Source organism: Lutra lutra, chromosome X (genome assembly GCF_902655055.1).
Source record: "Lutra lutra chromosome X, mLutLut1.2, whole genome shotgun sequence".
Classification (NCBI taxonomy): Eukaryota; Metazoa; Chordata; class Mammalia; order Carnivora; family Mustelidae; genus Lutra; species Lutra lutra.
Genome location: NC_062296.1, coordinates 6,857,295 through 6,869,438, shown reverse-complemented (window position 1 = coordinate 6,869,438; position 12,144 = coordinate 6,857,295).

The window sequence follows — 12,144 nt, the reverse complement described above, 5'->3', positions numbered from 1 at the left end:
ACACAAATGACTACCATTACCGGGATGCAGAAAAACTGGACTTGCAGTTTCTCATTTCTTTTGTGTCTGTGTTTGGCTTGTGACCTTGTCCAAGTCAATGACGTTCTTTGTAAAAGGTCCACACTGTTCCTTCCACAAGAGTATTCAAATGATTACACAAAGTAATAAAATGTTAAAATGTACTGGAAGAAAAAGAAAATCATTGTTTATTTTGAAGACCAAAATATTATATATTATATACTTAATACAAAACTTGAGACATATAAAAACTTTGGTTTATAAAACAAAATTTTAAGATATTGTAACTAGTACATATTAAAAGGATAAGGAGAGATAGAGATGTTAGTTTTAATTTTATCTTAATATTTCATTTTACCAAGGTACTCATTAGCAGAAAGACATCCAAAATCATGGAACTTGGTAAGAGAGCTTATAAATAGATTCTTAGTAGTCATGTGCTGGAACAAGCTTGCATAGGCAAGCAGGAACAGATTGTTCATGTCTCTTCCCAATTCCACATTCAGTGACACCATATTGTTAGCTTGAACTCAGCCATGGTGGGAGTATTCAAAACAAGGAAACTGTAAACTATGAAATCAGGGCTTTTTTTCCCCCCAGAAAGTCACCACTGTATAACTGGTTCTTGGCCAGTTATTTTATGGCTACTGAAGGAAGAAAGGTGGAGGCACAAATTCTTTTTAGGCCTGAGATTGTGTGCAAAACTTTTTCTAAGGTCTGGAAACACTTTTAGTAATATCAGTGCTTCCTACACTTTAATGTGGATAAGAATCACCTAAGGATCTTGTTAAAATGCAAATCTTAATTCTTAATTATATATATTTTTACACTGACTTTAGTGTATGCTGCTAGTCTAAGGATCACATGAGTAGCAAGGCATTATGGAACATATAATTAATTTCCTTTAGACAAACAAGGCCTGGGGAGGTGGGGGGATGGACTTTTGCCATAAAAATTCTTTAGTTACTGGTGTGGAAACCAAGCTCTTAAAGGTCATCTACACAAATGACTTTTGGTTATTGTATCAGTGGTAGAAATAGCACAAAACCCCAAAGATACAGATGTAGTGAAAAGAAGGGCCATCTGTACCCCAATGTTTATAGCAGCAATGGCCACGGTCACCAAACTGTGGAAAGAACCAAGATGCCCTTCAACAGACGAATGGATAAGGAAGATGTGGTCCATATACACTATGGAGTATTATGCCTCCATCAGAAAGGATGAATGCCCAACTTTTGTAGCAACATGGACGGGACTGGAGGCAATGATGCTGAGTGAAATAAGTCAAGCAGAGAGAGTCAATTATCCTATGGTTTCACTTATTTGTGGAGCATAATAAATAACATGGAGGACATGGGGAGATGGAGAGGAGAAGGGAGTTGAGGGAAATTGGAAGGGGAGGTGAACCATGAGAGACTATGGACTCTGAAAAACAACCTGAGGGTTTTGAAGGGGCGGGGGTGGGAGATTGGGGGAGCCAGGTGGTGGGTATTAAGGAGGGCACGTATTGCATGGAGCACTGGGTGTGGTGCAAAAACAATGAATACTGTTACGCTGAAAAGAAATTTTTAAAAAAGTGTATTCTATTTGTTCTACAAAATGGGGAACAATTTATCCTCCCTAAATAATATGCCATTTGTTCTACTTGAAATTCTATTAAAACTAACACAATCTCCAATTAAAAATTGGAGAGCAATGTTATTTTAGTATTCTATTCCCTCCTCTCAAAATCTTCCAATAGCATAGAAAGAACAGGGCAGAGCATGTGTGCGCATGTGCATATGTGTGTGCATGCACACTAATGTGTATCGGGGTCGCTTTGTCTTCAAAGTCATGAGGAAATAACCAGAACCTCAATTCACAAATTTTGAAGCATGTCTACAAGACACTATGCAATATGAATAAAAGCAAGGGACAAGATTCAGACATAAAGTGCATACCTCTTTATACTTTGAGAAGGATTCGGAGTTCCTTCAAAATAATTAGTGCTGTCTCTAGTGTTCTATTCAACAATCCTTTTGAGTAATTAGATTTAGAAGGATGAGGAAACAACAGGAGAAACTAGGAATATTTCTGCAAAAACTCAGACTGATACACAGAATGGCATGAGATATCAACTAAAGAAATCATACTGATATAACATGTTTATCATCATCTAACCTTATATCCATCTAGGAATGCCAGAGGTAAAATGGAATAATCACTGTCTCTCAGAAGAGAAATAATAATTACTACAGCACACAATGGAGAACCCGTAGCTTAAGGGATTCACTGTGAATGACCAATCACTTGTATGCTAGTAATTGAGAGAAGACATAGCATTAGTGAAAAAGGATAAAGATCTTTGGTGAGAAGTTGGCCAAGGAAATAAACCCATGTCAAAGATACTGGCATCTACACATCATTATCTCTGTCCCCAGCCCTAAAATGTGGCTGACCCCATTAAACGATGATAATAATCTCAAAGCAATAAACGTTAATTATCCAAAAGAAATTGAAAAAAGTTATTTTTTAATTAAAAGAAGGTATTAAACACAAGCAAAAGGTGAGAGAATAACACACATCATAAAGAAAATTATCCCAAAAAAGTATCCAAAGAATCAGAAGATAGCTTCAGACAATTATGTCTTCACAGTCTCAAAAACACTTACAAATAACATGAGTTTGATAACAAAGAAACAACTTCAATAAGAATACAATCGAAACCTATATGATGATGGAAATGACAAGCTAGTAGAATGGAGAATATAAGTGGAAAAGAAAGATCTAAGCAATATAGATACAAGATCATATTAAAAATAACATAATTATACATAAACATTATTGAAAATATAATGGGGCTTAATGGAAAAGCATGAACAAATTACACTAAATAAAAACAAAAGACAAGTGAGATTTTTAAATACTGAAAACAATACCTGACAACTGGAGAAAAGATTTCCAACTCACACAGAACTGGTATTCCTGAAGAATAAAGCAAGACACATGAAGGCTAAGAAAGCCCTGAATATGCAGATAAAAAGAATATACTGTATCTCAGAGGAAGAAAACATACAGAACATTCAGCAATGAGAACCTATCTGGAAGTTACTAAATTTCAGGGATAAAGAAAGATACATGTAGGCCTTCAGGAAGAAGTAACAAGTCAATTACAAAGATGGTTCTATTTTCTATTTGCTATGACAGATTAACTGATACTGAACTTCGTCTCCTGCTGTGAAATTAGAAAACTGGACAGAATATATGACACAATTGTTTCCAGATGGTGGATAACAATCAGCTTAGGACTGTGAGAATTCCCTTTTCAAAAAAAGTAAATGAGCTCCAAGACCATCACAATTGTGTGCCTTTCTGGACCACAGAACTAGCTAGAATAGTGGTCTTGCTAATTTAATGAGGTAAAGATGTGAGTTTGGAGAAGATGAAGCATCTAAAAATAATAAAGTAGATAACTAGAGGAGTAGGAGATATACAGAACAAGAACTGCAAATTTCTGCACAGAGATCCCTTGAGATTTTGGCTGAGTATTAAGCTATGCACATATAGTATAAAATTCCAAAAGGACAAATAACACATCCTGGAGATTGATAAGCTTAACAATTCCTAGAGTTTACATAGGACGATGGAGAATTTTGAGTTCTAACCAGCCAGGATGGAGAGACTATCTTGAATGCCCAGAGAATTAAGTAGAGATCCCAGAAGGATCATGCTTTAGAAGTAAGCATAGAATAACCTTAGAGTAAAAGTTACTATAAATATGATGAAAGAAAGCCTCAATATCGGCCTCTGAAGGACAAGCAGGCCTGTAAGTAGGCTAAATCATTGCACACACAAAAAAAGGCAAAGACATTCTTTTAAGAAGACATCAAAATCCAGGCACTCAACATGTAAAGTGACAATGTCTAGTATACAATAAAATGTTCCTAGGCATGTTAAGAAGCAGAAAGATAGAGCCATGACTGGGAGAAAAAAAGTCAATAGAAACAGACCCAGATATGAGTGAGATGATGAAAATAGAAAAAAAAAAAATAGATCAAAACAGCTATTACCACAATGTATCAGTATTTAAAGGAAGGCATAACCATAATAAGAAATGTATGTTAAAGTAAATAAAGTTGAATTTCTAGAGCCTCAAAATATAACACTTGAAATGAAAAATTTATAACATGAATTTAATGACTGATAAGATTGGGGAGAAAAAAGTAACTAAACCTAAAGATATGACTATAGAAATTACTGAATCTAAACCATAGATAGAAAAAATGCTGTAGAAATATGAACAGTGCCTCAGAGATATATAGGGAAATACACAAAAGTCTAACATGTGTGATTGTAGATAGAAAAAGATAAGGGGCAGAAAAAATATTTAAAGAAGCAACAGCTAGGTTGTCAGCAAAAACAATAGTAGAATAAGAACCCATAAAAATTCTCTCTTCCATAAAATCAATGAGAAAACTGGCAAAAAAAAATCAGCATCAACAATTTCAGAACTCTGGAAACTAATGAAATGCTTACAGTAATCCAGGGAACACTTAGTCAAGAAAAATGGCCCAAACTCTTTGAGGCCAGTCCTCTATAAAAGCAGTAAGAACACTGGCAAAATAATCTGACATAGTCAACTTTAAAATATTCTAGAAATTAACCAAAGGCTTGCAGCAATCTAAAGAGTTTTTTTTTTAATTTTTTTCAGAAAAACAGTAAAATGTTGATTTTTACCAGCTCTATTCCCATAAAGAGTCATGTATGCAAATATTTATAACAGTTATTAATAATAACCAAAAACTGCTGAAGGGAGAACAAATGTTTATCAAGTAATGAAAAGATAAACATGTTGTGATAAGGCTTCGTTTTTCCACATAAATGGATACATATTTCAGTCTCTCATCTATTAAAAATAAATGATAAAAAGAAAAAAGCTTTCCTCATTGCCTAAAATTCTCTAGACAGTATCTTATCTCTCTCTCCTTTATTGATAACTTTTCAAGATCTCTTTACAGTGGTTGTCTCTTCTTCACTTTCCATTTATTCCTCAACCCACTCAGTTTGTTTTCTGCCCACTCACTGTATTTCAATGTTTCTTGCTATGTTAACTGATGGCCTGTGTATTGTTAAAGTCAGTAGAAACTTCTGAAATGTGGTGGCATCTCAACCTCTCAGCAACATTTCTATATTCAAATATTTTAGTTATTATTTTTGTAAGTAATCTTTTTTTCTTATAAGTGAAATCATTAGGATTTTTTCAGTATTGGACTTAAAACATAAAATCTTATACTCATGAAAATGCAATGTCCTCATAATATGTTTCACCTATTACTACTGCTCACATTCCTTTCGGGTAATATGGATTATGTTTTTGAAAAGTGGAAGTTAATAGGGTTGATACATTAAATCCTCCATCATAGCAACTTTCTGGATTTAATCCCATTGTACTATAATTGGATATATTTTGAATTTATTATATTCAGTGACTAAAATAATAGAAAAAAAGACTAAATGTGTTTACATGCCTCTAAAAAGGGCACAATGTCTCTTCTTGGCCCATTTTTAGAATGTACATAACCTGAAGCTTTATTAAAATCAAGAATTGCTTTATTCAGATTGAAACGGTTCTGTTTAAATTGTATTATTATTCATGTTATTTACCACATTAAAACCTTTAAGAATAAGCTGTCTTCTTTATAAAATGAGATATTTCCAGGGTGCCTGGGTGGCTCAGTCGTTGGGTAAGCCATGACCTTCGGCTCAGGTCATGATTCCAGGGTCCTAGGATTGAGCCCCGCATCTGGCTTCCTGCTCTGTGGGAAGCCTGCTTATGTTCCCTCTCTCTGTGTTTCTCTCTGTCAAATAAATTTTAAAAAGTCTTTAAAAAATAAGATAAAATGAGATATTGCCTTGAAGTACTTAAATTCTATTCATAAATTATAATCATGATGATAAATATCTTTTTGTAAAGCTGAAGACCTTACAAGACATTTTGCACCAAGTTGACATGAAGAAGTCCTATCATATTGCCAATCTGGAGTGGTTCAGCTCACTTAGTCTGTCCATGCTTGATCACAAGATAGTATTTCTAATTGCTATGCCCACCCAATTCAGATTTCTCTCCTAGAGTAGTATTTGAAATTTATTGTTGTTGTTTGGTTGTTATCCTTTGGGGAGATTATAAAGACAAGAAATATTTGCCTTTTTGAAAAGTGAATCTGCTCTTTATCAAGAAAATAAGGGTGATCAAGATCAAGGTAAGGTATGGACTTCTACTCTTCAACACCAAGTTCTCCATTCCTAAGTGGGCAAAACCCTTAGCTTAAATGGGTAAAGAAATGTTTCCATGTTTGTCTTGGATTAATTCCTCTATATTTTATAATATTTTAAAAGCATAATCTCTTGATATGTCAGTATTACTGATTAGCCCAAAAAGTCATTTTCATCTTCCTATCATATGAAACTTACCTAATTTAACTCCCAGAAGAAAATTTATTTTAAAATTCTGAGAAATTCCTCACTGCCATCCCAGTGTACAAGTGAAGTTTCTTCCAACTCTGCAAAATATTTCAGGAAGCTACCTCTGTCTAGATATGCCTTACTATAAATCATCTGCTACAGTGGAGAAGTTTCATAGACCTTCCTTTCCTTTATCAGGGAAGATAATGTCTTCCAATTTGAAAGCTAAATGTAAGAGTCAGCTCCCATTCTGAAATAATTTACACTATGACTACTTCCTATGTCATGATATCAGTAATCCATCCACGTCATATCCTCCACCAAATCGCAGTAATCTAATTCAAACTTTCTATGTACACAGCTGATCATTTTTTGTTTTTATACTTTAAGGCTTTTATGTTCAATTATATGTACATCATGCTGAAAATTCAACTACATGTCCACAGCCTACTTTTCAGATCTTGTATACCAACAAAATTGAAATATTTACCCTATATTCTATTTAGCTCACTTTTCTGAATCTTTGCCTGTGATCAACTGTGTCATTTACCTCTATCCCTCTTCTGCATAATTTAATGGAGCCAGACAGATTTAGGTTTAACAGAGTCAGACAGATTTAGCCCCAGGTTGATAACTTATATGGATATATGACCTTGGACAAATGGCCTAACTCCTATAAACTCAAGTTCTTCACATGTAAAACAAAAGTGATCATTGGTAAACTGCCCCCATTGCCTATATAATTATTATGAAGACTGAGCAAAATATCCATTAATCACTTAGCACAATATCTGGCATATAGTACACACTTGACAAATAGTAATTAGTTGGTATTTTAGGGTGCTAATGTATAGTATTCCTTCTTGCCACATGCAGTAACTGAACCAATAACTGAAGGAGACCAAGGAATCAGTAGATGAACAACAAAGAAGCCCCCTATTACTGATAATACTAATACAGAAGAATGTGGCTTAGATATTTGAGAACAATAAGCTTCCCAATACTCTAGAATTAGGCAGACACCCTGGCGAGACCTAGGCAGCATTAAATAATCACAGACACTTTGCTGCAATGGCATCAGGTAAAATTTATGGCATGGAAAAATAAGACATAATTTGCCCTCTCTATAATCAGCCCTACTACTAAAGGGAAACAGTGCATGCCCTCCCAAAATATGTCTCTTTGGCCTAAGCATTATCTTGAACTAGTTATTTTTAAGAACAGACACAGGAAAAACTCTGAAGATAACTTTTTATAAGGGAAATTTATATTTATAAAGGAAATCTCCTTTTCTAAGAGTGTCTCCTTTTCTGTACCAAAAAGAGAAGGATGACTCTAAATATCCAGAAACTCTTTAGCAGTGGAGAAGGCCCCCAACCTAAATTTATATAGCAACTTCACCATTGTCTACTATGCTTTTCCTGATCACCTTCCATTAACAGGCTTCTCCCAACTCCCCAAATCTTATGTCTTTAGTTGAAGAATGTATTTAAGTTGATGGCTTGGACCATTTCAGAGAGTTACTCAGTTTTCCTGGATCACCCCCATGTATACAGGAGGTATATATGTTATTAAGCTTCTGTTTATTTCTCTCCTGTTAATCTGTCTTTTATTATAGGGAGGTCTCAGCCGAGAACTACAAAGGTAGAGGGAAAACTATTTTTCCTTCTCTACACTACCAACAAAGATAAGGAGAGAGGGGAAAATCTACACATGTTCTGTTCCTTATCCCAAAAACTCATGAATGAGATAAGTGACCTCATCTTCCTTAAGGAGAAATGAATGAGTGGGTGAGAAGTGGGCTCTTTTCCTCAAAGTTACAGGTTCTATATTATCTCTTCACAAAATCCTTTCTGACCTTTCTACTCTGAAGTAATTTTAATCCTCTCTGAATCTTCGTTGGTCAGTATGTGTGCCTCTCTTAAAATACAGACATATTACTCCAGAAATGATCACTATTATTTATGCCTATATTATTTTCACTACATCCACTTGTGTAATAATTATTTCTTGATCACTCTCCCTGTATCAGGCAATAAGCCAAGTGCTGTTTAGGGAGATGGACAATAATTTCCTTGATGGAATATTCTATATCTCTTCTCTTCTTTGTAGCCCCTTGACTCTTACTATTTGCTCTATAAAATTTCATGGAATGAATGAACAAATAGTTAAAGGTAAAAGTCACTGTTTGTCTCAGCATTGGGAATAAAAAGAAAACAACCAAATTCTCTATTTGAAGTATCACATTTGAAATTAGTAAGTACTCAATTTCCACATGAAATGTTTGAAATACTAGTGGTTCTGCAGAATATGTTCACATACAAAGTATTAACATAACTAACACAACTAAACACAACTAAATTTCATTAGTATAAATTTATACACAAAGCATTTGATGTAATAGTTGCTAGTCAGAACCAGCTGGCATACTCTTATATTTAAAAGATAGTGCCAAAAAAGTGCCAAACAGATGAGCAAATCATTGGAAAAACCACTGCATTATAGCTTGCAGACAAGTCCAAAAGTCTGAACAGTCTCACAATTCCCAACTTGCTGCTCAAGTGTACATGGTAATTGTTGAAGTAAAAATCTTGCCCGGTATTGTAAAAATTTTAGATTTCATGCAATATAAGAGTACAATTCAAGCTCATTTACTTTCACAGTAAGATACAATTTTGACCATTCAAGACTTTAGTGTGAATATGATTTAACTAGTAGAACTTATTAAAATGTCCTTTCCTGGGCTCCATTCTTAAAGATTCTGATTGCTTTTGCTTGGGCTAGGACCCTAGAATCTGCAATTTATAGGCACGGGAAATCCTTACACAAGTAATCACTGGGCCATACAATACATGAGAAACACTGTTCTAAGATTCATTTTCCAAACATCTAGACAGAATAACTTTCACATAATTTCTTCTGACCTTAAAATAGGACTCAATCATATGCAGAGGAGAAAAATAATTTTCCCTTTACCTTTTCAGGATCTTAGCTGAGCTCTCCCTGTAATAAAGAGACAGATTAACAGGACAGACGCAAACAGAAGTTTAATGTACACCTCCTGTATACTTGGGAGATACCTAGCAAAACTGAATGACTTTCCCAAATGACCCAAGTCACCAGTTTAAATATCATCTCCAGATAAAGACAAAAGCAAGATCTGAGGGATTGCCTGGAAATCCATTAGACTTGTCCCTCTTCAAGGCAACAGACTATGGATCAAAACTCAAGTTCCCTCAATTTTAAGGTCCCCAAATTTGGGGAGAGTTCCATTAGTACTTATCCTAGAACTAAACCCAATGTACTGAGGCATATCTTGGGGTCCCTTCCCGGAGAGATCTCATCTCTCTTCCTTTCCCATGAATACTGCCCCTATCCCCAGCTGGGAAGATCCTACCTGGCCTGCTCAGGCAGGAATAATTAGTTTTGATCAATCAGTGGTATTACTGTATCCTGAAAGACATTCTTCTATAATATAATATAATATAATATAATATAATATAATATATATAATATAATATAATATAATATGTTATTATAATATAATATATTATATTCTTCTATAATTGCAATTCTTGCTGCTGAGAAGCCCCAGGCGATTGTAACTGGAAAGTTTTTCCTTTAAAAGTTAAACCTTCCAGAGGCTTCAAAAGTTTATTTGGAAACCAGAGTGTGAGCACTGCCTGTTTCTTTTCCTTAGGATTTCTTTGGATACAACTCTCAGCTGTATCATGACAAAAAAGTACTATGGAACAAAGAAGTCAATAGGTGGATTGTGAAGAGTAGTCAAAACTTGGAGAAGTGACCTGTATGGAGATTAATATCGCTGTCTGTCTATCTCTGTCTCTGTTTTCACCCTCTCCTCTCCACTGCTCCCCCTTGCCTCCCCACCTCCCTCAGCTTTGCCCAGAAGGCCTCATTCTTGGGGCAGAGCAGGACTGGCAACTGGAACTCCAGCAGAAACCAGACTGACTTTCTAGAGAAACAAAGGAAAGGAGCCCCAGCAAGGTAAGGAGCAAGGGAGAAATACAGAAAAGAGAACCAGAAAAACATAAACCCCTATTTGTGTGCATGAAACCACAGAAGTCTCAACATCGACCCTAAACTATGTGTGCATAGTACAAACCCAAAGCAGTGTAGTAAAGGCTAAGAAAACTGAAATTATATTTGAATTAGTCATAAAAGTCTCAGCCTAAACCCTGAAGCAAAACAAACATCAAAAATAGAAAGGTCTCTTATAACTGAATAACAGGAAAACAAACATCCCAATAAAAATGGTGAAGTATTTAAACAGGCCCTTCACAAAGGATATACACATGGGTAATGAATACACAAGAACATGCTAGACATCATCAATCATTATGGAAATACAAAGTAAGCCACAAAAGTATACCACTACATAACTGTAAAGGAGATGAAAAGACAGAGAGTACCAAGTGTTGGTAATGGTGGAAAAAAAAAAACCACCTTAATTTCCTAGGCTAAAAACTAGAAAAAATACCAATATCCATCAACGGATGAAGAGATAAACTATGGTATGTCCATACAGTAGAATACCACTTAGCCTTACAAAGGAGTAAACTATGAATCTCAAATTAATATACTGAGCCAGAAAAGCCAAACTAAAAAAGTACATATCTTATAATGCCACTTACAAAATATTCTAGAAATTACAAATTAATCTCTGGTGATATAAAGCAGATCTTGTGTTTCCTCTGAGTTGGATATGGAGGATGGGTGATGAAACTATTTATTATCTAGTTTGCTATTATTATTTCATGGTTGAACACATATGAAATTGCACACATTAAATATGTGCAATTTGTTGTTTGTCAGTTATACCTCAACAAAGTTATAAAAAAGTAGCAAATACAAATGAATATATACACACACAAATATACTCTTCAGAATACATGAAACATTTGCCAATTCACATTGTTATGCACTATGGTTACGAGTGGGGCCTGTAGGGGGCGCCTGAGTGGCTCAGTGGGTTAAGCATCTGCCTTTGGCTCTGGTCATGATCCCGGAGCTCCGCATTGAGCTCCACATCTGGCTCCCTGCTCAGCAGGGAGCTTGCTTCTCCCTCTCCCTCTGGCTGTCGCTCTCCCTACTTGTGATCCCTCTCTCTCTCTCTGTCAAATAAATAAATAAATAATCTTTAAAAATAAAAAAAAAAAAAGTTTGGGGCCTCTAGAATTATTTGGCCTGGGTGAGAAATCCAACTACTTATTAGCTATGTGGCCTGAAGCAAGTTAATTACCCTGCCTGAGTCTCAGGTTTACTGTTTATAGAATAGGAATAAAAATGTTACCTATAAAAAGTAAACCAATAGTTTTAATTGGGTTTAATCTAAAAATCACATTATTTAATATAACTTGCTAAAACCTGCATGGCCTTTCCTCTTTCTGTTGTTTTCAGCTTCACTTATCACCGTTCTGCGTTTTACTCCAGACATATGCCATATTCTTTTGTCTTTCTGTGCATTAGAATGTGCTACAAGTGCCTTGTCTAAAACACTTGGGCCCAGATATTGTACAGAAATCAGATATTAGATTTTAGGAAGTAACACAGGGCATATATTACATACTACCTAGTACCCTAGTGGAGTTTGGAGCAGCAACCTCTAATCAAACACACCAATGTTTAGGTTTAAAGCCATATCCACATTTAAATATTTACATG